Source organism: Erinaceus europaeus, chromosome 2 (assembly GCF_950295315.1).
Source record: "Erinaceus europaeus chromosome 2, mEriEur2.1, whole genome shotgun sequence".
Lineage (NCBI taxonomy): Eukaryota > Metazoa > Chordata > Mammalia > Eulipotyphla > Erinaceidae > Erinaceus > Erinaceus europaeus.
Window position 1 is genome coordinate 74,103,345 of NC_080163.1, and position 25,221 is coordinate 74,128,565.

Genomic DNA, 25,221 nt, shown 5'->3' on the forward strand with positions numbered 1-25,221 from the left:
AATTCACAATTTTCTACATGTTGTAGTAAACCTATAGCTGTGTGTAAGTAGCAAGTGCTTTTTCTCTTATTTGCAAAAAAGTAAAAGTATTTCACATGCATTGGACATCTGTCATATGTACTATAACAAGTACACCATTTATATAATTTCTCATAATGACTTCAAAAATGCTAAAATTCTTTTTTTTTCCTTTTTCAGAGATAGAGAGGGGAAGAGAAAGAGTGAAAAAAATGGCACAATTTCATAGTTTTTTTTTTTTTAGTATTAAAAAGGGCACAAGAAGAAGAGGGTGTAGGACCTATCTCACCTTTAAGATATTTGCCACATTGTTGAAGCTGTGTAGAGCTATGTTCAAAACCTCCAAAAGTCAAGAGTTAAATCCCTGTAGGTAATTACCAAGAAGATAAGAGAACTGCAAATATCTTATTACAGAGATTAGTGGAGACAAACTGGATCATAGAAAACCTCTAACCCAGTTCCAACAAATCAGTACATGACTGAACTGAAATTACCTGTACCTCAAAATATCCCATATCAGAATGTTTTTTTAAATTTATATTGCCTATACTAATAAAAAGTTGCTAAATATATGAAAAGTTAGAAAAATGCAACTGATAATCAAAAGTAAAAAATAAGAGATAATCCAGAAATTAATCACATAAACAAAGACCTTAAAATATGTAAATGAAACAGTCAACAAAATATAATGGTAACAGAATGAAAGAGGCATTTTTAAATCATATATCTAATGAGGGATTTTTTTCTCTCTCTCTCCTTTATACCAGAGCACTCCTTATCTCTGGCTTATGGTGGTGCTAGAGTTTGAACCCGGGACCTGGAACCTTGGAGATTCAGGCAGGAATAACCATCATGTTGTTTCCCTGGCTCTACTGATTGGTTTATACCAACTTTAGAGGTTGCAATTTCTAATTATGGGCTACCTCAGTCTCTGCTTACTAGTTTAGCTCTCCTGATAGCTTTCCTATTCTTTATCCCTCTGGGAGTATGGACCCAGGGTCATTATGGGATGCAGAAGGTGGAAGGCCTGGCTTCTGTAATTGCTTCCTTGCTAACCATGGGCATTGAGAGGTTCATCCATACTCCCAGCCTGTCTCTCTTTCCCTAGTGGGGTGGGGCTCCAGGACGCATTGGTGGGGTTGTCTGTCCAGGGAAGTCCATTTGGCATCATGGTAGCACCTGGAACCTGGTGGCTGAAAGAAGAGTTAATATATAAAGCCAAACAAATTAATCATGAACTAACTAATTATAAACTTAAAGGCTGGATTAGTATAGATGGAGATTTGGGGTCTCCTTTTTGTAGATATTTAGCAGGCCTCTTTTAGTTATATTCCAAAGGGCCCATGACTATATTAGTGTTTTTCTTTGTTTCGTTTTGTTCTTTTTTGAACCTGACATCTGATATGCAGGTGGACACAAGTTGTTGTCTGGGGAGATGATGTCATGGCTGGAAAAAGGACCAGAAAGCTGGATCAGGGAAGAGAGTAGCTCCCAAATATGGGAAAGGTGTATAAATATTGTTGAGTGTAAACCTCATTGATTTGATGTGATCTGGGTCCCATATTTAGCTTAGGAGCCTACGTGACCTCTTCTACATCTATGGTATGGGTCATCCAGCCTCCCTTCAGAGGATGGAACATTCTCTACCGTGGTTGATCCATGTTGAGAGCAAGGTCCTAGGAACATGATTTTTTGGGGGGCTTGCTCCCAACTCTAATTCTCAATCTAGTGGAAATGACAACTTCCCAATCTGTGATGTTGAACTTCCCTTCCTGTCCAGAGGAAAGTTGGTTCCTTCCCTGGTTAAATCCTTAATTTCCTAATTAAAATGCCATAAAGTGAGAAGGCAATTGCTGAGAATACAGAATGGCTGCTGAAAAACAATCCATTTTTGCTTTTAATCCTTGGTTATCTAAGTGAAAACCTGCTTTGAAATTTTTCAGTTAGTAAAAAAAACAGATACTACTGAATATTTCTGGAAAAAAAAGGTAAGTGGTTTAAACAGACTTTAAAAAAACTGGAAATGCCCATACCTGAATTCATTAGTTTCTGTTGACCTCAAATAAGCAATGTTATTTCAACAGCAAAATTTGTTAAATCACAAGCTGTAATAAAAAGCATTCTGGGCAGGGGGTAGATAGTATAATGGTTATACAAAGAAAGTCTTCATTTCTAGGACTCCAGAGTCCCAGATTAAATCCCCCTACACCACCATAAACCAGATGGTGAGCAGTGCTCTGGTAAAAACAAAACAACAACAACAACAACAAAAACTCAAAAAAACAAAAAAAGCAATTTTGCAAAGGGTCGAAGGGTGGTCTCACTGCAAACCGAAGTGGCCCTCTGCTAGAACAAAAGAGGAACAGATTTTTTTTTTTTTTGCCTCCACAGTTATTGCTGGGAAACTACGAAGCCACTGCTCCTTGTGGTGCTGCAGGTGGGCACAGTGGCTTGAACCCAGATCCTTGAGCAGGTTCCTGTAATTAGAACAATGTGTATCACCACCAGGCCCCTGGTCCTTGGCCCCAGGAATAGATTCTTGAACTTCAACTTGAGGGGGATTGTTTAAAAAAGAATGGTCTCTCATGTTTGAGGCTCCAAAGTCCCAGGTCAGTCTTTTGCATCACTACAAGCCAAAGCTGATCAGTATTCTGGAAACAAACAAACATAAAAAGGAATGATCCATTGAAGGAAACTAGTGGTTTTATAATGGCTGATTTAAGACATTCACTCATTGACTAAGCTTCTACCTACCACCCCCCCTCTGCACCCAGGGGAGCAAAGCAACATCTTTTCCTGTGAGAGATACTAAGCATATGTGTTCTGGTTGAGTTCCAGCATGCACTCCTACTATGTACCTGAGAACCTTCCAAGCCTCCCTGTGTCATTTAAGTAGCATTTTCATTTTTATTTTTGTACCTTACATGTCTAACAGAATTACTTAACACTAGCAGGATTATGTACATACAACTTATTAGCAACTGTACATTAACATCTGAAATATTCTTATTCATCTAATGCAGACTTGTGAAAACATCGAAAACCCTACCAATAAAAAATTTAAGCAAAAATTTCCACTCACTGTTGTGATTTCACAAACAAGAAAATGGATGAGTCCAAAATTAATTTCTGCCCACCCAGCATAAATTGCCAATCAGTCCAAACAAGTGGAAAAGTACTGGCTGTTTCCCACAATGAGCTAATCCTCTCTCGTAGCACATGCAGTGCCTTGCACTGAAAAATGAGATTGATTGTATTACATTGCCATGCACCTGTCAGGGATCATCAGGTGAGTTTTTAGTCAGTGACCTATAGCCAAACCATCTCCAATACCATGTTTGTCCTGTTGCCTGAGAGGGGAAAAAAAAATACAGGAAGAAAGCTGGACTTGGCAACTGGTGACTGAGAGCCTAATACTTAGCCCAGCCCAAGTTCTCCCCATACCACAAAGTCCTCCTTAACTTCTCAACCCACTGGCCTCAGATATCATTGTCATCAGTACTGCTTCTTTGACATGTGGGTGTCCTTCTTGTTGCTTCAAAATCCCCCAACTCTACCTTCCACAAAGAAAAGTCTATTGAGAGATAGATAGCATAATGGTTATGCAAAGAGACTCTCATGCTTGAGGCTCCAAAGTCCCAGGTTCAATCCCCTGCACCACACTATAAGCCAGAGCTGAGCAGTGCTCTCATAAAAAAATAGAAAGAAAGAAAGAAAGAAAGAAAGAAAGAAAGAAAGAAAGAAAGAAAGAAAGAAAATAAAAGGCAATTGATAAAAGACAAAAATGAAAGGATACTAAAGGACCAAAATAAATTTGTTCAAATGAAGGGATAGTAAAGATAGAGGAGAGAGGCAGTGAGTAAGGGCTCCAACCCAGGATATATCCTCCATTCAATCCATCCCACCTCACACATTTCAGGTTCAACATTTGTATTCTATGTGTAGAAAATAACTTCTATGGGAGCAGGCAGTGATTCACCTGGTCAAGCACACACATTATAGTGCACAAGGACCCAGGTTCAAGCCCCTGGTCCCCACCAGCAGGGGGAAAGCTTCACAAGTGGTGAAGCAGGGCTGCATGTATCTCTGTCTCTCTCCCTCTCTATCTTCTCATTCCCTCTCAATTTCTCTGAGTCTCTATCCAATAATAATAAAAAAAAAATTTAAAGAAAAAGAAAATAACTTCTATAAATCTAACCCTCAATATAAACAAAGTTTCATCCATAATTTTTTAGAGTAATATCATAATACTTATACCCTGTTATTGTAAAATGGCCATATTGTAAATGGGCTTACTTTTATAAACCTTTTCTCACTAAACTCTAAGCTCCATGAAATTAGACTTCATATAATACAGGGCATGGAGCCTAATAGGGTCTCAGTAAATGTTGAAAGAATGTATGTGTAAAATCTAGGGTGACCAGGCAGTAAAGCATCTTAACAGAGCCTTTAATCAAGACTTTTAAGAAGCCAGTTAGGTTATAGGTGTGTTTAAGGAGCTCTCTGGAATAGACAACTTTAATTCTTAGCAACAAAAGAGTCCAGGGTAAAGACTGGAGAAGGCAAATCAAGTGTCTAACCACTCAAGAATTTTTGTCCAGTCTTGAGACACAAAAAGGACTTAGCAGCAGGGATAGTTACATTTCTTTCCAGTTTGAATTTAGCAGTTGATGGTATATGAAAAGACACAAGGATTAACGGTGGAAGCTCAGGTCAAGAATTTTAAAAAGTGCATTTGGGGACTGGACAGGTGGCTCAATGAACAGAAAGCATGCTTTGCATGTGAGAAGCCTGGATTTGATTACTAACAGTGTATGAGAGTAGCAAAGACAAAAATAGAATGAATTCCACAAATGGCAGAGTAGCCCCTCTCTCTCTCTCTCTCTCTCTCTCTCTTCCCCCCACCCCTTCTCTCTGAAATATAGGATGAAAATTGGTCCAAGGAAACTGTTCAGCATTAATCATATTTTTATTCACATGCTAGGGCCTGGGTTCTTTTCTTTTTTAGAAAGAGAAAAAATATAGAAAGGAAGAATGAGAAGGAGAGAAATAAAAAGAAAGAAAAAAGGAGCTGTACTTCACAAATTATACAGCCCACTCATTTAATGCATCAAAATGAATAGCTTTTTGAAAACTCACAAGCATTTTTAACTATCTCCACAGTCAATTTTAGGAGACTGTTATCATCTCAAAAAAATAACCATCATTACCTTTATTATCATCATCTTACCCCTCCATATATATTTACATGAAACAACTTTCCTATAAAGTTTTCTTTTTTATTTTGCCTCCAAGGTTATTGCTGAGGCTTGGTGTTGGCACTACAAATCCACTGCTCCTGAAGCCCATTTTTTTTTCTTTTTCTTTTTTTATAGGATAGAACAGAGAGAAACTGAGAGGAGGGGAAGACAGAGATGGGGAGAGAAAGACACCTGCAGACTTACTTGATCGTTTTTGAAGAGACCTCTGCAGGTGGAGACCCAGGGCCTCAGTCAGGATCCTTGTGTGGGTCCTTGTACTTAGTATTATGTGAGTTTAACCCTGTGTACTACCACCCACCCCATCTATTATTTCTCAAATAAAGTGATTTTTAAAATTCTCATTCTCCTTAATTTCTTTCATAGTATTCTTTCATAGTATTCTTAGTATTCTTTCATAGTATTCTTTAACTTTCAGAGATCCATTTTGTTAAATATATCCAATAATTTAATTTTTATACTCTTTTAATATAATTATTTTTATTTATTTTATTTTAATGAAAAAGAAATACAGAGAGGAAGACACAGACTGAAAGACCAGAGCACTGTTTATCTCTGGTTTATGACGGTGCTGGGGATTGAACCTGGTACCACAGAGCCTCAGCCATGAAAGTATTTTGCATAGCCACTGTGCTGTTTGTCCAGATGAACAGAATTATTTTAATTTCATTTTCAATTATTTGTTGCAAGTATATGAAAATATATCTGAATTTTTATATTGCTCTTGTATCATGCCATCTTGTTGAACTCATAGTTGAATAGTTTTAAGAAATACCTTAGAATTTTCTATGTATAATATAATATGATCTACATATTAGGAAATAAAGATCTGTGATTCATGTACACTTATATCATGAGTACTCCACATAGTAGGTCTGGCTAAAATAAAACTTAGTATTCCTACTAATGATCAAGAGTGATGTTTAATGATTGCAACTGCTGCTCTGGAAAGTAACATGAACAATGATTACAGAGAACAGCTCACTACTGTGGCAGTGTAACAGCAATGTGTTTGAAATGAAAAACTACATTAACATTGCAGGCTCAGAAAGGTCTCAGATTTCCCTATCACTGACACCAGCTCAGACTTCTTTCTGTATGTTAAATACCAAACAGCATTTCTGCTAGTTAAGTTAATACTTCAAGTTCTTTATGCAGAGATTATTTTAAGGGACAAATCACTATCACAGTTTGATATTTTAGCTGATATAATTTGAACTTGCATTGCTTTCCTATGGCCAAAAAAAAAAAAAAAAAGGCAGATAGCTGTATTTCTGTATTCTACATACACAAAACTGTTGTTTAGGTTAGTGTTGAATTCTCAAGTTAGTAACAATAAATAGCACCCTCCTTCCCAAACAGGGTCTTTTCACTTTTCTTTTCTTTTCTTTTCTTCTCTTTTCTTTTTTCTTTTCTTTTCTTTTCCTTCTTCTCCTCTCCTCTCCTCTCCTCTCCTCTTTCCTCTCCTCTCCTCTCCTCTTTCCTCTCCTCTCCTTTCCTTCCCTTCCCTTTCCTTTCCTTTTCTCTTCTTCTCTCCTTTATTTATTTCTTTTTTTAAAAAAATTGAGAAATAATAAAGCAAATATAGAAACTAAAATATTAACCTATAGGACCAGAGAGTTAGTTCACCAGGGAGGGTGCCTGCCAGGCTATGCATGCCTCCCAGATATGAGTCAGGGCACTTCATGGGAGATGTAATGGCATTGGGAGTAAGTCCCAGTGCTGTGGTCTCTCTCCCTCTCCCTCTCCATGTTATCTCTCTTCCTCTGTCTTCTGAATGAAAAAGTAGCCTGGAGCAATTGAATCATGCATGAATGAAACCTCAACTCTGAAAAACAAGCAAACAAATAAACTTTTCTAGGAATACATCTGGGTAGAAAGATAGACTGAATTCCAGCACTAAGCATCTTTCTGAGCTAGTCATAAGCAATAATGAAAAACAGGGCAGGCCTAGTCTGAGAGAAAAAACAGGGGTAAGTATTTGCCCTCCCAAGTCAGGTTCCTCCCAAGAACATAATGAACAAAAGAAGCATGTACACAATTAGTCTAATCATTAATTACAATTCACCTTATTTGCTATTCATATGTTATTCTGTATCAGTAGGACAAAACAAGGTAAGAGTATAGTTAACCTAACTAAACTACCTTTATAGGAAACAAAGCAAAACAAGCAAACCAACAAATAAAACAGCTTCAGAATTCAAATTAACAATTCCACTTATCAGGAAAAAAAATCTACTACTGTAAGAGATCTCTAAGAAAGTAAACAGTACATACACACACACACACACACACACACACACACACACACCTTGAATTTCCTGTGCCTATTTGCAAACATGATTCAATATATCTAATGAGATTGAGTAAACATTAGGCTAGCAAGAATAAATATGTTTTCTGTCTTGTTAGTTTTCACTTTGTTTAACCTATAATTGGGAGAGCTAATCTTACAGCTATCTAGGGTTTCCTCCCCACACCTGCACAGAGCTTCACTACAGATTTTCCATTTATTCTCAAAAGATTTAAATGCTTGATGATAACAAAAAAAAAAAAGGAGAATTTCTCCTGACTGCATTCAGCAAAATCTGAAAGCTATGGATTTTGGCAATCTCTACACAGCCAACTAAAGTATTGAAAGGATTGTCATACATTTTTAAAAAAACACTCACATGGGAATGTCCTATTTGCAGTTGAATTGTGACAAATAAATCCTTTTCTAAATGTCACCAGCCTAGACTTAATGTAGTGAGACACATGCAAAAAATGGGTAGGAAAAAAACCCAGCCTCTGCTGCTGCCCTCCAACCCATATTTTCTCCCTCAACAATTGAAATAAACATTTAGTGGCTTTGTGGTATAAATAAATGTTTTGCAAAGATTGCTTGGAAAGCTCAGATGCTACAAATAAAATGTGGTTTATCATGCAAAGCATTTTTTTTTTGGCAGAGTTGTTGCTGAATAACACAATACTACCAGAAGTTGCTGAAATAGTTGAACAGCCACTAAAAGATAGACCAACAATTGCTCAGTCATACAATATACTAGATTTAATTCTCAAAAGACTAGACAAAAGACCACGATTCAGCTGGCAAGCTAGCTCATTTGGGAAGGCACCTGTTTTGCCAGCACATGAATCAAGCTCCCACCACCCTGGGAAATATTTTGTTAGTATTTTCTATCTTTCTACCTATCTGTCTGTCTATCTATCTGAAAAAAAAATTCCAGAGTGATGAACCTTCAGAACTGACCACAAAATTTAAGATCATACTTTTAATGAAGATGGAAGGAAAGAGGGTTAGGGTTGTGCAAGGACCTAGGTTTGAGCCCCCAGTTCCCACCTGCAAGGGGAAAGCTTTGCAAGTGGTGAAGCAGTGCTGCAGGAGTCTCTATGTCTGTCTGTCTGTCTCTTTCTCCCTCTCTTTTTCATCCCCTCCCCCTCAATTTCTGGTTGCCTTTATCCAATAAATAGATAAAGATAATAAAAATAAATAAAAAGATAGAAGGAAACATACAATGACATTCATTGTTTTCTTGGACCTAGAAGAGAAAGGTTTGTGACTATAAGTGAAATTTAATAGGCAACTGAGCAAAAGAATTAATAAGTTAAGAGGCAAATTTGTCTTATTCATTTTCTATTTCCAAAATAACATGCAAAATGTAGTTCATAATAGGAACTCAATAAATACCATTTGCCATCCATTTAATTTTAATTTTAAGCTTGGCATGCTTGTCTCCTGCCACTTTCTCCTCTTTCCTTTTTTGCCCTTTTCTTTTGCATCTTGGGATCTCTGCACTCACCCTGCTTGCAAAAATCTGCGTGGCTCATTTTCTCAACCTATCCAAAGCTCTTCCTCAAAGAGGTATGCCTGAACAGTCTAAAATTTCAGCCCCCTCCAACCCACAAAATTACTTGTTATCTTTCCTTTTGCTTTAGTCTTAGCAGTAATCCTCATGCTCTAACATACCATCTGCCATATTTGTTTATTATCAGCATACCCCACTATCATGTAAACTTCATGATGACAGGAACTTTGGCTTGTTCAGTGAAAGTCTTTAGACAGTAGGGCAACCTCTGGGTATAAACATTAATTGAAGGAATCTCTAAATAAACCCTTCTGTATCACTGTTAATTCAGGGGTACCCTTTAAGTTTCCTTTAGTTAGGTTGTGTTTTTCATTATTTCTATAAACATACACTTATTTATGTGTATTTTTATGAGAAAAACAGACATGCTAAAGCACTGCTCAGTTGTGGCATATGAAGACACCAGTGGGGAAGTCTATGTTCTAAAGATACGAGAAAACCTGTCCCCTTGCCCCCCAGGCTGTATTTTCATCCCAAATTCAGAACCTCTTGTTAATAGCAGGTTTAATACTGAATCCTTATGGTGTTATGAATAAATCTGGATTTCTACCAACGTATCTTGTTTCATATTTGGGTGAGGGTGCTAGCAATCAAACACTGGACCTCATAAACATTAAGTATGTACTCTGCCACTGAGCTATTCCCTAGTCATATATCTCTTTTTTTTGTGATTACTTACTTCATATTTCTCCTACTTTAGTATCACTTTACAGAGTAAATGTTGTTTTATAGAATCATTGTTGTCACAAGGGTATATTTCAAGATTCCCCAAGATAAGTATCAGTAAATTTCACTTTCCGCCAGTGTTTGCTATATTTGAATGGATGACAGAACTTTATCTAAGGAAAAATAATTAGCAGTAGTTAATGTTAGGAGTTAAAGCAGAAGATGTCATTATAATCACTGGAAGCTCCTAGTACTTCATTTTACTTCTCTTTTATCTTTTTCTCCCTAACTTTTTGGATGAATTAAACTGTTTTCTTTCCTTTATTTACTTGAGTATTTAAAGTCTTTGGTTTATTCTTTCTTCTTTCATTTTTTCTCATTTGCCCACATGTACGTGCAATTTTACTGCTCCTGTGGGACAATGTGAAAGCTTGGTAGCACTTAGGGGAGCTCTCCATCCCTGGACGGAGGTCTGGAAAGACACCCCACTTGTTAGCCTCTCTCCTTATAGAGATGAGCCAAGAGGGAAAAGTCTCCCAGACTCAGTTTCTCCTTGTTAGTCTCTCAAGCTCATAGAAAGACTACAAGCCTCTCACACTTAGTTCACCCTGCTAGCAAGCCAAATGGCTGCCTGCTTGAGGCTTCACTCAGAGTTCACACATCCACTTCACCTTCTAATCATATAGGAGAACACACTCTATCATACACCCTGGCAGTGAGACCCCATATTCTATTTTCTTGTGTCCTTTGATATCTGTTATTTACATCAAGCTTTGTTTTTCTTCTTCTCTACCTCACCTTACTGGTTTAACCCCTAAGCTTCTCTCAAATACCTTTGGATAATTAACTTGCCTGCATCATGGAAACTAATTGTCTTGACCTTTATGTATCTCATCAATTCTTGTCATACCAACCCCTTACCATGGAGGCAAGCTGACCTTTAAGAAACCTGTAATTTCTGACATATGTGAAAAATGTTGTTTAACTCAGTATAAAGGCCTGTACCCTTCGCCAAATAAATGAATGTTCATACCAGAATGTTCCCTGATGCCTCTTTCTAAGTCATGCAGCCTCTAGAGCTGGTGAGGGAGGGTCAGAGGCTTACCCCCCAGTTGGAGTCACTCCACTTGGGCACCAGCATGCTCCCACTAACATTTTTTTAGGCAGAGAAACAAACAGACAGAAAAAGGGAGAGGCATCATAGTACTGAAACTAACCCCAGTATTACAGGATGTCCATATAGTAGAATGAGAGCTCACTCTGTTCATTGCAAAGCAGGCACCCTACCAAGAAATCTATCATACCAACCATTCTTTTCCCTATGAATATGATTCATTCATTTTTTTTTCAGAATATCAAAACAATATATGACTATTTTATTAAATAATAATAGTACATTACAAAACCATGTTAGCCAGCAGAATTCATTTTAGACCCCCAGATCACCAAACCTTAGTGTATATGCCCTCGCTAGTGCCCTCCCCTCATTAAGGTGGAGAGAACCTGTGAATAGGATGGAATATTCAACCCTCTTTTCAGAGTTTGTTAAATGATGAAGGCCATGGGATAGTAGCTCCAATGATTATGTGACATTATATAAAAGGCTGGTTTAACAGACTGGGGAAAAGTAATCCAGCTGGCTCAGAGAATTAAGGTACCAAATTATAAGAGGGCTGCATTGCTAGGATCTAAAGTCTCTCAAGGTTATGAGTAATTCTAACAGCTATCCATCAAAAACACATACTTCACTTATACAACCAGAAGTAACTAAATTGTCAACACCTGAATGAGGTTAGAAGAAAAACCCAAGTTCTGGATGAGAATGTGGCCCAATGACATCTTAATCCAGGCCTTTTGAGACCCTAAACAGAGAATACAAATGTATCTTGCACAGATTTCTGGCATACAGCCACCAAGTCTGTGGAGACTTATTTTGAAGCAATTAAAAACGTATATAAGTATGTATGTTTGTGGCCTGTGCAATTGTAAGGATGAAGCTAACAAGAATAGGAAATACTGCAGGAGAGATCACAATGTGTATCATGTCACCTAATAAGTGATAAGGGGGAAATCCTAGGAGAGACAATACAGAATCTTCACAGAGCCAAAAGAAACAATGAGGCATTCACACACCTCTACTGTAGCATTTGGTCCACAAAAACTTACAGATACTGACAGATACTTGTCTATCTCTTCCTTCACTGCTCAATCGAAGAAAAAATTGATTCTTAATAATTAATTTTCTCAAATAAGCAGAAATGTACTGAAGTAGAATGTACAATTCATACTACTTTTTCTTAATCATTAAGCAAATACATTTCTCCATCCACAGAATATCCTCTAGTATGCACTCTCAGAAAAGGTTTCATTGCATTTGTCCTTTTTTTAATACCAGAGCACTAGCATTAGTGCTCAGCTAATAATTTTAATAATTTGTTCTTTTTTTAATACCAGAGCACTAGTATTAGTGCTCAGCTCTGGTTTATGGTGGTGTAGGTAATTGAGCCTGGGACTTTGGAGTCTCAGGCATGAGAGACTCTTTGTATAATCATTGTGCTATCTCCCTCCACCCCATTTTGTTTGTTTGTTTGTTTTTTAGAGACAGTATGCATGTTTTGTGGTACTGATACTCCATGGGAGCCACCCTAATAGTGTCCAAAGGATAAATGTTTCCTTTGCCAGTCTAGAAGAACTAGCTGTAGGTGTAAATATCAGCTATTTCATCTATACTCATATCCATATTCCAATAATCCTCTGAAATGACAGATCACCAATCCTATTCAAAATAGATGGAAAACGTCACTCACCACCCAGTCACAGCCATCAAAAAACAGCTGGTATTGACTAGTAAAGAATTTAACCGTGCCCATTATAAGATCATTCCTTTGCTTTTGGTACATTGGGGGAAAAAACCTCTAATCTCATGGAGTACCCTGCCTGATAAAAGTGTCTTTGGTTATGTTGTTCCTGATGGAAATGACCAATGACAGTGGCAAGAAGGATCTGTTAGAGGCCTAGGCCCATCATGTCTTTTGGGAATCCCAGGACTCCCTGACTAGGGCCCCGGGTGATGGTGTGGCCTGAGAGTGACGAAAGAGTCATCATTAAAGTATGCCAGTCTCTTGCCCTTCTTTAGCTTTTGTAGTCCTTACTTTGTCTGACAAGGTTAGCTTTGGAGTGATTGAGGGAAGTGTAATAGGAGGTTGGTGAGGAGGATATCTAGTTCTAAGTAGAAACTATTTCATTAGGTACTTTATGGTGTCTTTTTAGTTCTTTCTACTTGCTGCATTTATTGACTCACTGCACAATTGTGCACTTTTGCTATCGAGTATATATTTTGCCCTAATTTATGGATACATGTGGACATCTGCCCTATCTCATGGGATCTGGTCTATATCTAGGTTTTGAGGTTTTGTTAAGAAGTGTGCCACCCAAAATGGAATTAAGGAGTCCTATGAGTTAGGAAAGGTCTCACCAAAGTAATGAAGCTGAAGGGTTAACATTGCACTCATGACTTCTATTTTTTTTTTCTTTAATTTTTTTTAATATTTATTTTATTTATTTATTCCCTTTTGTTGCCCTTGTTTTATTGTTGTAGTTATTATTGTTGTTGTCATTGTTGGATAGGACAGAGAGAAATGGAGAGAGGAGGGGAAGACAGAGAGGAGAGAAAGATAGACACCTGCAGACCTGCTTCACCGCCTGTGAAGCAACTCCCCTGCAAGTGGGGAGCTGGGGTTCGAACCGGGATCCTTATGCCGGTCCTTGTGCTTTGCGCCACCCGCGCTTAACCCGCTGTGCTACAGCCCGATTCCCTCACTCATGACTTCTTTGGACATATTCTGAAGTGAAACATGCCAAGGTGGTACTGGTTGTATTGATTAGGCTGAGATCAGCAGTATCAGTTAGTATGAACTGAGAAAGCATGCTGGAAATTGAGCCCCACCCTAGAGTTTCCAGGACAGGGAGAAATATAGGCTATATAGAGAAAAGGGAAGGTTCCTGCTATCTTAGGCTTTAAGAAGGCAACAGATACTTATTGGTATAGCCAAATGATTTGGCAATTGGGTTAACTTTGAAAATCCCATTGTTAGGATTTGCTGTATCATACAAGACTTCACCATAATTTATGTCCTTTACTGCTATTTATAGATATCTATATCATATAAAGTAACACAACCAGCTGCTTCTGTTCTCCCTAGTCCAAGCTTATAGGAAATCTAATATTTTAAAGAACAAGTCACTGTTAGAACTGTATTAACAATTTGAGCCCACTATTAAAATTCAATCTGATTACCAATTTATGTTCATGATTAGTCAACAATTTGTTCTGCTTTATATCTTTTTAAAAATATTTTTATTATTTTATTTATTTATTTATTGGATAGAGACAGTCAGAAATCAAGAGGGAAGGAGGAGATAGAGAGGAAGAGAGACACCTGCAGCTCTGCTTCAACACTTGCAAAGTGTTCCCCCTATAGGTGAGGTCTGAGGGCTGACCCAGGTCTTTGTGCATTGTAACATGTGCTCTCAAGCAGGTGTGCCACCACCCAGCCCCTCTGCTTTGTATCTTAATTATTTTTCAGCCACCAGATTTCAAATGCTACTATGATGCCAACCTGACTTCCCTGTGTAGATGATCCCACCAATGTGTCCTGGAGCTCTGCTTCCACAGAGCCCCACCCCACGAGGGAAAGAGAAAGGCAGGCTGGGAGTATAGATCCACCTGCCAATGCCCATGTTCAACGGGGAAGCAATTACAGAAGACAGACCTCCCACCTTCTGCACCCCTTAATGACCCTGGGCCCATACCTCCAGAGGGATAAAAATAGGAAAGCTATCAGGGGAGGGGATTGGATACAGAGTCTGGTGGTGGGAATTGTGAGGAATTGTACCCCTCTTATCCTATGGTCTTGTCAGTGTTTCCATTTTATAAATAATTTTTAAAAACTGGAAAATAAAGGGAGTCGGGCTGTAGCGCGGCAGGTTAAGTGCAGGTGGCGCAAAGCACAAGCACCGGCATAAGGATCCTGGTTCGATGGAGCCCCAGCTCCCCATCTGCAGGGGAGTCACTTCACAAGCGGTGAAGCAGTTCTGCAGGTGTCTTTCTCTCCCCCCTCTCTGTCTTCCCCTCCTCTCTCCATTTCTCTCTGTTCTATCCAACAACAACGACAACAATGATAACTACAACAATAAAACAAGGGCAACAAAAGGGAATAAATAAAAGAAAAGAAAAAAAAGAGAAAAAACTGGAAAATAAAAAAAGAAAGAACAAAAAAAGTGGGGTCTTTGGTTACCTGTGAATCTGAAGTCACATGATACATAAGCCCTCACTGAGATCTCTGGTAAAAGTTTGGGGCATTATTATACCAGTCACTAGAAGCTAAGTTTAACTATAGCCAAATAGCCAAGTCCAAAGTAAAACAGTGGACACCAAAATTAGATTACATACTTTTGGGACTAAAGACAGGCTGTCCCAGCATGTACCTAAGTAACATGCTAAGAGACAGAAGATGCAAGAACTATGTTTTTTTTTTTCTATTTATCTACCTTAAAACAAGACATTATTGGTGGTCTGGGAGGAGCAAGACAATCTTATAGTCTTATCACTCTAGCAATAGGGATGTGAGATCTATTTCCTATTCCTATGTAGATGAACCCTGAAAAATTCCTTTCTCTTTAAATTACAAGTGCCCTGTTTTTCCCTCCTTAATAGATTGCTTCCTTTGTTATGTTTTCCTCCTTAATAGATTGCTTCCTTTCTAGAGACTATATAACTTCACTAGAATTACCAGAAAGCAGTTCAAACACTGAATCCCAGTATGCACATAATTAGAGCTTGTCTTTTCTCTTGCTAATCTCTCTTATGTTGATAATTATTTCCCTGCATACCTAGAAAAGTAGAGGAAGACTAGCTTCTTACTCAACAATAGCAACATAATATGTAATACACATTTTTTAGCACTGTGTGTGTGTGTGTGTGTGTGTGTGTGTGTGTGTGTATGTGTGTTAGAGATAACACTGTTTCCAGCATGGCTAGAAGAAATGAAAGTTTCGTGTTTTGAAATAATCTGCCCATGTGTCTCTTCCATTGACTGATTTAATATATTTCCTTTGCTGTGATAAATTATAATCATGAATATAATTATTGGTAGTAGTAAGAGGAGATGTGAACAGAAGGTAATGGGATCACCTGCGTTAGTAACATAGAGATTTGTAAATTGGTATGTATCTGTGACAGAGCACCCACAGGCTCTGATTCACCACCAGTCCACTCTTCATGACAAATCACAAGTCAAACCACCTGAAAGAACTATGAACTTATCAATGCCATCCAAAAAAAAAAAAATTCTCCTATCTTGCTGCCCCCTGGTAATATCTGGAATGTGATGGTAGTTACACAGCTATACACAATAACAAAAACTTATGGAGTGTATCCTTAAACTCAGTCAATTTTACTGTACATAAATTATACCTTAATAAAGCTTTATTCATTCTTTCCTTTAGTTTTGGAATATATTTATAATAGTCATTTTCAAAGCTCTTTCTGTTAATCTGAAATTTACCTGTTCTTATAGGTGGACTTTCTTCCGTAGCATGACCGGTAGAGAAACAGGCAGACAGCAAGAGACATCTTAGCATTGAAGTTCCCCCTAATGCCATAGTTCTCACATGTGGCATATCAGGGGTTCAAACCTACATCATATGCAAGGCAAAGCAGGAACTCCTTCCAAGTAAGCTATCTTGCTGGCCTAGGAAACTTATTTCAAATAGCATAGATGTTCACATGTCTTATAAAATTTTATAGCTCTTATAGATTGGGTGGTGGGAAAATAAATAAATAAAATAAATAAATAAAATAAATAGAAATATTTAAAAAAAATTTTATAGCTCTTATTGAATATATGTTTATGTATTAGTCATACACCCCTAGAACTCTCCCAGAAACTTTAGATAATTATTTGGTTTTTTAAAACAGTTTACAACAGCTTCAGGATGGAGCTGGTTCATGAAGTTGATCTCCCTAATAAACTGCTTTCTCAACCACATCAGAAATCTACCAGATCACAAGCAGGATGTCTAAGAGCTATGAAAATATACTCAGTGTGATAATTTTAAAGTTCTGTAGGAAAATTCCCTTTCTTAGTAGATGCATGCTATTTAGAAATGAAGCATCATAATGACTGAAATCTATTTTCAAATAGTTCAGTATGTATTTATTCATATATATATTTATGAACAGATGGGAAAATAATGCAAATTGTGAATCAAGGTCAAACTTATCAAGTTGGAGTTTATTTCCAGCACTTCTGTATGGTTGAAAGTTTTTTTTAATATAAATTTTGTATATAATACCCTTCTAGAAAAATAGTTTCTTGAAACTCTATTAACATTGACTGAAAAATTAATTAAACACATTATTTTGGGAGAAATTGTGTAATAAAACCATTACTATATACTTTGAAAATACTTAAATACTCAAAAACACTGGCGTTTGTTTTTAAGATATATATACGCTTTAAAGGTTTTTATTTATTTAATTTATTTATTTATTTATTTTATTTTTTATTTAAGAAAGGATAAATTAACAAAACCATAGGGTAGGAGGGGTACAACTCCACAGAATTCCCACCACCCAATCTCCATATCCCATCCCTTCCCCTGATAGCTTTCCCATTCTCTATCCCTCTGAGAGCATGGACCCAGGGTCATTATGGGTTGCAGAAGGTAAAAGGTCTGGCTTCTGTAATTGCTTCCCCGCTGAACCTGGGCGTTGACTGGTCGGTCCATATTCCCAGTCTGCCTCTTTGTTTCCCTAGTAGGGTGGGTCTCTGGGGAAGCAGAGCTCCAGGACACATTGGTGGGATCTTCAGTCCAGGGAAGCCTGGCCGGCAACCTGATGGCATCTGGAACCTGGTGGTTGAAAAGAGAGTTAACATACAAAGCCAAACAAATTGTTGAGCAATCATGGACCCAAAGGTTGGAATAGTGGAGAGGAAGTGTTGGGGGGGTACTCACTGCAAACTCTAGTGTACTTCTGCTTTCAGGTATATATTTTGCACTAGTTTATGGATATATGTAAACATATGCTCTTACAGAACCTGGTATATATCTAGGTTTTGGGACATTGTTAGAAAGTTATCCACCTGGGATGGAATTAGAAAATACTATGAAAGGAAAGGTCTCACCCGAGTGATGAAGCTGAAGGGTTGTCATTCCACATGTGAAGTCTCTGGACACAGTCTGAAGTAAGCATGTTGAGGTGGCAATCGTTGTGTTGGTTAGGTTGTGATTGGCAGATGCAATATTATTTGATATGGATTGGGAGAGGCATACGGGAAAGTAGGCCCTATCCAAAGGTTCCAGGACTGGGGGAAATATGGCTCTGTAGTGGAGATGTGAGGTTCCTGCTGTCTTAGAGTTCAAAAAGACAATGGATAGTTATTGTTATTATCACATTATTGTTAATTGGGTTAGCTTTGAAAAGTCCTTTTGTTAGGGTTTGCTGTATAGTACCCAGTATCTTGTATATAGCTGTGCCACCTATAAGGGTTTTTAAAATAACTCAATAACAGTTGTTTTTTTAATCCAGTTTGGGAAATAAGGAAACAAAGTAAAGAACACTAGTAATTTCATATCCATCATGTTTTACAAAGAAACTCTAGAAATATTGTTTTGTTCCTAGCTTTAATAAATAAAAATAGTTGAATGGTCAGCTTTTCCAACATCTTAGATATTTTTCTTGTATTTAGAAAGTCTAAAGTCAGAAACAATGAGATTATCTCCCACTTCAGTAGACAGGCAATTTGTTTGCTCTAACACAACACAGCTATATTGTAAACACATAGTACATATTAAATCAATCAGTTATTCCTACTCTAAGATTGAATCTGCAAAAAATGATGTAAACAAGAAGTTTGTTGTGGGTTCAAGAAAGAGAATAACAATGGAGCTGGGTAAATAGCATGAGAGTTATTCAAAAGACATTTGCTTGAGTCTCTGAAGTCCCAAGTTCAAACCCAAGTACTACCATAAGCCAGAAATAAGCAGTGCTCTGGTTTTTCTCCCCTACCCCGCCCTCTGTCTATCTCATAAAAGTAAATAAAACATTTTTAAAAGATAATGACAATCTTTTACAATCCAGGCCCTTATGAAATAGAAGATATTTTATAACTGAGTTAGGATCTATTTCCTATAGCTGCACTATTTAAGTAATAAAACACAAAGTATAATTTATAAATACACTGACCTAAATTTCCAGTCTCACTATCACTTTTACATAAAGATTAAAATATATATCAAGAAATAATGCAATCTCAAGAATTAGGACTCTGATGTTTGAAATAATTTGGAGAACTCTGTACTCTCACCCCAACTTCCAGTAAGATATCCTATTTGGGGGGGGTTATTTTGCTTTGTTTTGTTTTGGTTTTGTTTGGCTTGAATCTTTGCAATCCAAAAGAATTCTTTCTGATTTCATGTAGATCTATGTATGTGATTTGAAAAATGTCATAATTCACTTGATTCAGCTTCCTTAAAACTAAAAAAAAAATCACACCTAAATATGCATATGCACACAAACATGCACTTTTCAGAACTTTAACTTTAAGAAAACTATGTTAACTACATAAATTGGCAAAAAAAGGGGGGGTAAATATATTGGGAATGAATTCAGATAGTAGTTGGATAAAAAATTATGAAGCCATTGAATAAAACTTCATTTATATAGAGCACTCATTATTAGCACTCTGTTTCTTATCAAAGCTTACACACCTGTAATGTTTTATAAATATTTGCCTAGTTTATTAACTAAAATATGGAATTGTGTCCATGTTCAGCGGGGAAGTAATTACAGAAGCCAGACCTTCCACCTTCCACACCCCATAATGACCCTGAGTCCATGCTCCCAGAGGGATAAAGAATAGGAAAGCTTTGGGGATGGGGTGGGATAGGGTGTTCTGGTGGTGGGAATTGTGTGGAATTGTACCCCTCTTATCCTGTGATTTTGTCAGTATCTCCATTTTATAAATAAATATCAGTGAGTGAAGGAGATCGTATTGTGCACTTAAAAGACAAAAGCATAGTTTTGATGTTAGGAAGCAAGATCAAATATACTGACGAAAGTGTCTATGATTTAGAGAATTAGAAAAACTAAAGCAGTTTTAACTTTTAATTTCAGCTGCTATTCTAGTGAGCTGTCAGAAAGAATCCAGAATGGGAGAGTTCTTGTATTTAACAATAATGTCCACTCTCAAGGATACTTTTAATGGTCAGTTAGTCATTCTGCCCTTCCTCAAATAACATATCTCCAGTTTGCAGTGGCAAATGTGAAGGTATGTGTGGGTTTATCAACATAAAACTTCATAGTACAAAGGCTAAGTTGCCTTCTCTGGTTGCTCAACTTCACTACTAGAAGATCAAAAGCTGAGCTCTCAGTATCATGAATCTTAGAAGTTATTTGGGCAAAAGCCAGCCTACTATCTAGCAGGATGTTAATTATATTGGAACTCTTCCACCCCAGCAAAGGACACAACAATTTGACCTCTCTTTTTGGATTTGGGTTTGTTTTCCCTCCTCCTACAAGCCAATAGGAACCACCCTTACTGAATGTCTTATATATCATCAGGATGTCCTAAAGGACATTGTTTCTGACCAAGGAAGTGAGACAGTAATAAAGAAAGGGGCTGGGCGGTGGCGAAACTGGCTGAATGCACATGTTGCAGTGTGCAAGGACCTGGTTCAAGCCCCCCAGACCCCATCTACAGGGGGAGAGCTTCACTAGTAGTGAAGCAGTGCTGCAAGTGTCTGTCTCTCTCTCTCTCTATCATGCCCCTCCCTCTCAATTCCTGGCTGTATCTATCAATAAAAAAATTTTAAGGGGGAGTTGGGTGGTAGCGCAGCAGGTTAAGCGCATGCAGCGCAAAGCGCAAGGACCCGCTTAAGGATCCCGGTTTAAGCCCCTTGATCCCCACCTGCAGGGGAGTCACTTCACAGGTGGTGAAGCAGGTCTACAGGTGTCTGTCTTTCTCTCCCCCTCTGTCTTCCTCTCCTCTCTCCATTTATCTCTGTTCTATCCAACAACGACGACATCAGTAACAACAACAATAATAACTACAAGGACAATAAAAAAAAAAGGGCAACAAAAAGGGGAAATAAATATTTAAAAAAAAATTTAAGGGAGTCCAGCGGTAGGGCAGAGGGTTAAGCGCAAGTGCGAAGCAAGGACCAGCATAAGGTTTGCGGTTTGGGGCCCTAGCTCCCCACCTGCAGGGGAGTAGCTTCATAGGCTGTGAAGCAGGTCTGCAGGTGTCTTTCTCTCCCCCTCTCTGTCTTCCCCTCTTCTTTCCATTTCTCTCTGTCCTTTCTAACAATGACATCAATAACAATAATAATAACAACAATAAAACAACAAGGGCAACAAAAGGAGAAATAAATAAAATTTAAGAAAAATAGCCGGCAGCCAGTCCCCAGGTCTTTGCGCCAGGCTGGCGTGGGCTGGTGGTGGAGGGTGATAGTCACATCTGAGGGCCAGAGTCAGTGACCAGAGTCCTTGAGGAGCCAGAGTCCAGAGGGCCAGAGTCCTTGAGGAGCCAGAGTCAGTGACCATCTTCAGCAGCTAACATCACAAGGAAGACTTGGGAGCCCTGGAAGTGCTCAAGGGAGTCTTTCCCTGAGACATGGCACTTTGGGGTGGAATGCTTTGGTCCTTCCTGTCTGGCCCAGAGAGGAGGGGAGGCACTCAGGGCAGGGCCTTCAGTTCATGGCTGCCCCATCGACCACCAGCTGGGTTGTTGAATGCCACAGAGCTGGTCAGCCACTGGACGGCAGTCTTTGAGAAAAGGGGTATCCCTGAGGCCCGGGAATCCAGTGAATACATCGTGGCTCATGTCCTTGGAGCCAAAACATTTCAGAGCCTGAAGCCAGTACTTTGGACCCAGCCCCTGACTTCTTGGCAGCTGCAGTACATCCAGGAGCTGAGTAGCCGTCGGTTGCGAAGGATGCCTGTGCAGTACATTCTTGGGGAGTGGGACTTTCTGGGGCTCACTCTGAAGATGGCACCCCCAGTGTTCATCCCTCCCCCAGAAACAGAGGAACTGGTTGAGTGGGTGCTGGAGGAGGTGACCCAGAGACCCGGTTTGGCAGGAACTAAAGGTGGCCCCCTCATCCTGGAAGTGGGCTGTGGATCTGGAGCCGTCTGAGCCAGCTTCCCCAGAGCCAAATCATTGCTGTAGATAAGGGAGAAGCTGCCATCTGCCTTACCCGTGAGAATGCTCAGAGGCTTCAGCTATAGGACAGGATTCGGATTGTCCCCCTTGATGTGACCTTAGAGGGGAGCTGGGCACAGCTTCTACTGTGGAGCCCGATGGACTTGATCGTCAGCAATCCTCCCTACATCTTCCACCAGGACAAGGAGCAGCTGGCCCCTGAGATCCGCAGCTTTGAAGACCCACTAGCCCTGGATGGTGGAGAAGAAGGTATGGACATTATCACCCACATCCTGGCCCTGGCACCTCAAGTTCTGAAGGACTCTGGAAGCATCTTCTTAGAAGTGGACCCAAGGCACCTTGTCAGCAGCTGGCTTGAGAGCCGGCCTGGCCTGTCCCTCCATCTGGTGGCAGTGTGCAAGGACTTCTGTGGGAGGCCCCGATTCCTGCATATCCAAAGGTCTGGACCCCAGCGTGACTGTCCTTGTAGATGCCTGGCCAGGACCCCAGCCTACTAGCGTGCCCTACTGACTCTCCTACATCGCTTCTTGGAAGGAGATGGATGGTGCCTCCCAGAACCCCCAGTGTTTGAAGCGTTTGCCATGGCTTTGTGACTCACTGCGCGTTATGTTTCTAGGAGACTTGGTGGGTAGAAGCAAGGATGTGGTGGCAAAGAACAAGGACATCTGCTCAGATGCTGAGCAGAAACGGGTTCTTAGTCTGCCCCCATGGGCAACTCAGTGAGAGGAAGTGCTCACTCTGGAGATGTTGGGATTTAGAACTAATAAATTGTTAAGATACTGAAAAAAAAATTTAAGAAAAATAAATAAAACAACTACTGGTTTTTATCATCGTGAGAGCAGATGGACTTACATGGACATACATATTCTAGAACATTATGATGAGCTACAGAAGACTTGTTCACTTTAGCTGAAAGGCAATACTTTCCCATATTAAGCTGCCTTTGAGGATTCCATGAATCTTGTCTTTCACTTTTATAGCCAAAACAAGGGCCCAGGAACCAACTGTTGGAAGAGAGTGTGGTACTCCTAAGAATAAAATCTAGCTTATATACTCAATACCCTCATTTTATACACTTTCAAAAACTTTGAACAACTAATGCTCTTGTGATGGCAAGGAGAAAAATAACCATCCTGTTGAATTGCCATCCAGCTCTTTGTCCTCCCTGTGTTACTAAGTGAACAGATAAAATAAGGAAATTGACACTAATTTAAAAAGCAAATGAAGACATATTTTTGATATTAAGGACAAAGAAATGTAGCTGATATCCTTCCTAACATGCAAAATTTTAATGAATGATAACTGAAGCCCTCCTCCTCCTCCTCCTCCTACACACACACACACACACACACACACACACACACACAGGCTAAACTAGGATTCAAAGTTATCTTGAAATTGGGCAAAGAACTGAACTGGGAAAGAACAAAGTTCACTGAAGTATGTATATAGGCAAAGGGAGCTAGATAGTTTTAAATTACAACTGTAATGTAGAATATTGTTGCCATCAGTCAAATGTGGCTACTTAAATCCAAACTTAGTAAATTAGAATTAAATGCAATTTAATTGCTAGCTACTCTGCGACCAACCACATTTCAAGTGTTCATGGATCACACATGGCTGTGGCTTCTGTAATTGAACAGTGCAGGTATAGAAAGTGTCTACTGTTTTGGAAACTTCAAGTGGACAATGCTATGCATAGCCATATGAATTGTTGAAGAAATAAAGACCTCTATCCCAAACTATGTTCATGTATTTATATTTTTCCAACTCCAATATCACTTTATTGAGAAAATGTTGATTCACGGGATTATTGTCATCACAATGGTACATAGTCACATTTTCATAAAATAGCTCAGTACATTTCACCATCAGCCAGACTATCATCTTGTCCCATCATAGGGACTTATGTCCCCAACAAATTAATATATTTTTAATCAACTTCTAAGTCTTTCCTCTCTCTTTACCATTGTACTATATGTAATGTTTAATTAACTTTCTCATTAAGTCATCATTTATGACCCATTGAGAAGGGATCCAGCACCTAGTACATTGAAGGAAACTTTGCGTGCTCAGTTCTCTTGCTCACTCTCTCTCCCTCCCCACCCCATCTTCTCTCTCTGCCTCTCTGTCACTATCTATCACTAAAATGTCAGCCTGGAATACTGAAATCCAAGTGAGGAGGAAGGTAGAATATATATATATATATATATATATATATATATATATATATATATATTATACATAGTTATAGTATTATAAATATACTTAGATATATGTGCACACACATATATATGGAGAAAGAGAGAGAGAAGGGATTGTGATGAAACCAGAGATTAATGAATATTAAGGTAGTTACTATCTAGGAGACGATGAACTGTGCAAACAGAATCTTCCTTGTTTTACCATAAAGGCAGCAAGACTCAGAAACAATCCTTCTCAATCATCTTTCAGTTCTGTAAAGATTAGAAACCTATATTTAGCCTCACATGTGCTCCAGTTCAGAACATTCATATGAAACAAGAGATACCAAAAAACAGAGACCATTCCAAAATCTGTTAGTGGCAGCTACAGAGTCTGGAGCACAAAGTGGTTGCAGTGCAGATGGCTGAGCAGGTATATCTGATAGGGCCCAGAAACAGTGATGGGAAGCCTTGGAGAGATACTGTTCCTTGGCGGCCTGTGATATGAGAGTCACTGACTTCTCCTTGTGAACCTGACCTCCTTCCAATTAACTCACCTTATTATCTTTCTAGAAAAAAAAAAAGATCCTTTTCTGCCTAATTTGATTAGAGTCAGTTTTATTGTTTTCAAATAAGAATTTGCTAAAGAAAACAATGGTTCATTTTTCCAAATATATCATTTTGCAAAAATCAAAAGGCAAAATTTCCAAGAAAGATGCTTCTTTTTCGGAACATTTAGTGTGTGTGTGGGGGGTGGGGGGGTTAAAAGGCAGACAAAGCATGATAGAGAAACTAGACAACATAAATCCAGAGATTAAACAAGGAATCATAAAATCTAAAATCATAAAATGAGAAAGCAGAAACCAAGTCAAGCATATAGGTTATTACAATAAACTTAAATTGTTTCTACTCCCCATTAAAAGGGTAGCTTTTGAAATTCTAGTCATTTGCCTTGTTAGTTTAATAATGCATTACATATTATTACACAGAAAATATTTTAAAG

The 25,221-nt window shown here is 38.6% G+C and overlaps 1 pseudogene; it reads left to right on the top strand.

The window, feature by feature from the left end:
• The first annotated feature begins 21,395 nt into the window (after positions 1-21,395).
• Positions 21,396-22,820, top strand: LOC103121623 (MTRF1L release factor glutamine methyltransferase-like; annotated as a pseudogene).
• Positions 22,821-25,221: the final 2,401 nt, after the last annotated feature.